Genomic DNA, 5,084 nt, shown 5'->3' with positions numbered 1-5,084 from the left:
TTAGTCTATAAGGTGCCACAGGACTCTTTGCTGCTTTTACAGATCCAGACTAACATGGCTACCCCTCTGATACTTGAAACCAGAGAAAGCCACCTGGTCATTCTTACATCAATCTCATACACTGTGGTTGAGCTAGAGTTTATCTTTTTAGAAAGAGATGTCCAATCATGATTTAAAGATTTCTAACCATCAGAGGAGTGAAGTTCTGGAACAGCCTTCCATGGGGAGCTGTGAGGACTGTTACTGTATATATGTGGGGTATTTGTTTGGTTTTGTGTTTTCAGAAAACTAGTGCCATTTTCACTGAAAATATTGGATAACACACTCAGCTCAGCCTACATGAGCAATGAACACGGTCGGCTCTAGGCACCAGCAAAACAAGCAGGTGCTTGAAGAGGCATATTTCCAGGGGGTGGCATTTTGGCCATCCTTTTTTTCTTTTTTTAACTCACTTCCTCTCCTCTCACAACCCTGGAGAAGCGGAGCCATGGAGCAGCTGGGGATCCAGCATGGGAGCTGAGAACGCACAGGACCCTGGGAGCTGTAGTGTGTTGCCTAGCTCCCTGCCTATAGAGCCAGCCCTGGAGCAGAGAAAGAACTTTATTTCCCAGCAATCCCTTGGCTGCTATCAACAGGAAAGGGAGGGATAGGGAGTGAAGTAGCTGAGCCGTGTTGCTAGTCAAAAGGGGTGGCACTGTGAATGGGGAACAAGTGTGCCCAAGGAGTAGAAGGCTTTGCCTCAGATATCCCCTTCAGAAGACTTCCCCAGACTGTATTAGGGATACTGGTGTGAGCTCAGCTTGCAGCCCACAAAGATCCAGCCCCGGCAATGAAGATTTACCCTGGTTGTTAGAGAGCTCAAGTTTGGAGTTTTAAAGGTTTGGAAGGGAGCTAGGGGCCTAAATCCTATTAATTCTCCAATTGTGTTTAAAATCCTAAACAAGAACAAGTCTACTAGTTCTTTTTATTTGAATGTAAACCCCCAGATGTCCAGACCCAGATCTGCAGAGCTACCAAGCAGTTAATAGCTCCAGGGTGCCTCCCAACAGCAGCTATAACCAGCTTGCACTCCACTTTCCATGACCTTCTGTCTACATAGATCATAGGAAGTTCCATCTCCAGGATTTGACAGACAGCAGCCCCATGAGTCCTCATTGGCTCCCTGCCCTACGTAAACCCAAGGGGCACTCCAGGAAGCATCCAAACAACAATGTGGATCTCTGTAGCTGTTATGACTGTTCTTGTTCTATGCTCTTGAACTTCTTTCTTGACCTTGGACTTTATTTCCTGACTCAGACCCTGAAACCTGACTTGGATTTTAACACTCGGTACCGACCCGGGCCTGGAACTGACCACAAACTCCTTGGCTACTGCTAGCCTCAGGTTTGCCCCTGCTCTGACCCTTGGCCCTGACTGCCCTTGTTGAGATCCTGACATTGATAGTCTTTCAAATATCACTGGGAACTGGGCAGGTTGTGTAGAGTGATCTGTGTGTATTCTGTGAGGGGTAGTTAGAATTTATGTGTGATGAAGTGGAGGTTTTCTGTAATATTTTGATAAATGACATGCATGGCAGTGACTTACTTGCTTAGGCATTGCTAGCAAGTGGATGCAAAAGGGTTAAAAGGCTCTTGGGGCTTAAATATAGTCACTATCTTGGAGGGGAGGTCATTAAGGAACATCTGGAACTGACCTGTTTCAGTGGACGATCTAGAAAGACAATGAGAGCCCCAAGGACTGAACAATTTACACCTGCCCATGAGCAACTCTGGGCAGGCGGGACATGTGAAATCAGCATGGGTCTGCAGGAGGAGGAGGATGGGCCAAGAGATGTCAGGTGGCTGGGTTAAGGGCGGCTCAGCAGCCCTCACCTAGCACTGACAGAGAGAGAGAGAGAGAGGAATGGATTCCATGGCATCTTGGCTTGGTGGAGCGCTGGCTTAGCCAGGATGGACTGCTAGCTGTGCTTCTCTATGCCAACACAAGGATCCCCTGTGCTGTGTTCCAGTTGAAAAGGCTTCCTGGTGTCACTGTGAATGTTTGCTGAGACACATGCCTCCCTGAAGAGTGTAACAGTCTGTGTGACCAGGAGTATCTCTCAACTGGACTTGCTGTGCAGAGCTCATGGTATGAAAGGCCACAAGAACTTAAAGAAAAGTGGGACCCTGAGGGGGTCTGTCACACTGAAGGGGTTCTGTAAAAGGTGAACATTAAAATAGGTAGCAGCCTGCTTTAACTTACCCCATTTTATAGCCTCCTGGTAGGCCAACCTACTTTCCTACTCACCCTGTTGATATCTACCAGTTTACTTACATATACACTGGCTGGGATTTTTCAAGAAGCCTAAGGGAGTTAGTTGACAGTCAATGGGATTTGAGTACCTAACTCCCTTAAGTTCCATTTAAAATATAAGACCACATCCAACTGGTCTCCCTTAGACTCAGACTTTAAATATTCTCCTTAATTTCTTTGCATTTCTCCTTGTAAAGTTTTCTCAAATAGAATCATGCCTTTCTCCCCCTGAGCCTTCTAACTTATAGGCCAGTTGTCTTCCAACTTTTTTTCATCTCCACTTTGGGAGAGAGAGAGAGAGAGACTTCTTCAAATACTTTAGTCTCCTCAGGTCTTGGTTTTCAAAATATTCCTCTCTCTGGACCAGAAGGAAGAGTACCATAGGGCCAGATTTATAAAGACTGATGCCTACTGGGATTTTCAAAAGCATCCAGGCACTTAACTCCCTTTGAAATCAATGGGAGCTAGACACTTGTAGGTAATTATCTGTATCTTCAGTCACCTAAATTCCTTTTAAAAATCTGGCCCATAGAGCTTTGGAGGACAATGAATCACTGTTTGAGATCACCTGTGCTGGATGATAGATATTGGTTTCTTCCTTGACTGATGATTCTTCATGATCAAGATTCCTATCCAGTGTACTTTTAAATACCGAAATCCTTAGGTTTGATCTCACTTTTTACTCAGGCCTTATTCCCTGTAAAACTCCCACTGACTGAGTGAAAATTGCATTTCAATGCAAATTGTGTGCCTAAATCCCATCGGCTCTTTTGAAAAATCCCAGCCTCCATTGCTGTACACACACAAATCACAATCACACTCTTCTCAGGAGGACCTTAAGGCAAACAACAAAACAGAAAAACGAAGTCAAGTTGCCTGAGAGCACCATGAGTGTTTCCCCAATAAAACAAACTACAGCATTTTCCCTCATGAAATGGAAACTGCAACTAGCATTGCCAGAAGCACCTGAATTATGTAGAGCACAAGTCAATGGGTCTTGTTTGACCAAAATGTCTGAAAGAGGAGGTGGTACTCCTTCTTCCAACCATTGCCCAGTGTTAATTACTGGTGTTCTGGAAAATGTGGGTTCACTTCCTCATTCTACCACCTGTAGAGCAGGGACTGAAACTTCTACCTCAGAGCTGAAGGCTCTAACCACCAGTATATAAGTACACTGGAGTGGAGTTTTCTCGAGATTTCCTATTGAAGCTGTCATTGGGCTAGAAAGCTTGAGGAAAATTACACTGAAGCTCAGTGTTAGGGGACTCCTTTGGTAGGTTCAACTCTGTGATCCATTGAGTATTTTATTAAATTATTTATACAGTATGAAACAACTTCGATACTCTAGAATACCTTATAGCCCAGAAATTAAGGCACTTTCCTCAGAGATGGGAGATCTCTGCCCCCCCAAACAGGTAGCCATGGGAAGAGAACCATGGTCTCCCACATGCAAGGAGAGTAACCTAACCAGTGGACTGAAGTTACAAGAAAAGCAGCAGCAGAAGGACTCTGGTTCCTCCTGCTATTTTGTGAATTTAGCCCAATATTTATTTTTTCTGGTTGAAACAATTCAGTAAAATTTCTGGTAAAACCATGAATAATTTGGAGTTGACCAAAACTTCCTTTTTGGTGAATAACTGATTCATCTAAAAAACGTACAGTTTATCTCCTCTGTTTCAACCACTGTTTACTGTCATCATATAGTCTATTTACTCCTTTTCCCCAGTCCCTAGCCTGTGCCATTTATTAGGGAAGTTTCAGGCTATCTGTCTATGTTATTGTCTTGTGGTAATTATATATTATGGTTGGAGCTTGAAAGGAGTGTAGGGGAGATGAAATGATTTGCTATTAGGACGTCTAGCTCCTTAGACTGTTTTGAAAATAGGAGTCTAAATATCTGTCTTTTTTATTGACTGTTGCTGAGATTCGGTACCTAAATCCTTTGATAATCCAAGCCTAATTACTCTCATTTTTATGCACTACAGAGTATTGCTTAAGTACTGACCCAACCCAGTGTTACTGAGAGCTTGTTACAGAGATTGAACTTCGGGGAACTTTCCCAATGGGAACAAAACAGCATTTAAATAGTTCTCAGGAAATTAGCTTTTAGTCTTGGGGTCAGCTCAGGAAAGCCTGTTTGCTCCACTCCCACAGATAACCCTGCACACCTTCAGTGCTTTCACTCCGAGTGAAAGGCCCAAGGGCCACATCCATAGAACTAATGGATGTCTTGAGATGCTCTATTCCAGACACAGATAGACAGACTAGATAGCCAAATCAATAAGTAGCTAGGTAGACTAAGAAAACAGAAAGAGAAAACCACAGATCAGAATGATCTCACCATATTTATGATCCATGTTTAATAGGCAGGTGAGTTGATTCATAATTTTAATCCTTTTAATCTCTTTATTCTTTCAGTTTAAAAGGACCAGATTCTGCCCCACTTATCTAGAGGTGGGTCTTTCTGTCGATGCAGCAGTCTGCTCACATAGAGTCAGTTACAGCACAGGGGCCACGGCTGGCAACCCAGCTACTATTTGAATCACCCATCTCTCTCTCTCTCATGCAGGACAGCACCGAGATAAATGAGGGTTGTGTGTGTGTGTGTGTGTGATGGACATTCTCTGCAGAAGGAGTTTAGCTTTGGAATTCACTTTGTTGACCTTCAGATTCTAGTACAAGATCTCTTCACTTGGGCATTTGTTTGATTAGCTGCAGGGGAAAGGATTTAATTTCTCTCTGGGGAGACAGAAAAGATTAAACATAGATTTGACATTCGACAGAATGCTGGC

The sequence above is a fragment of the Gopherus evgoodei genome, unplaced genomic scaffold (assembly GCF_007399415.2).
Source record: "Gopherus evgoodei ecotype Sinaloan lineage unplaced genomic scaffold, rGopEvg1_v1.p scaffold_33_arrow_ctg1, whole genome shotgun sequence".
Taxonomy (NCBI): Eukaryota; Metazoa; Chordata; order Testudines; family Testudinidae; genus Gopherus; species Gopherus evgoodei.
This window is presented reverse-complemented; position numbering follows the sequence as displayed.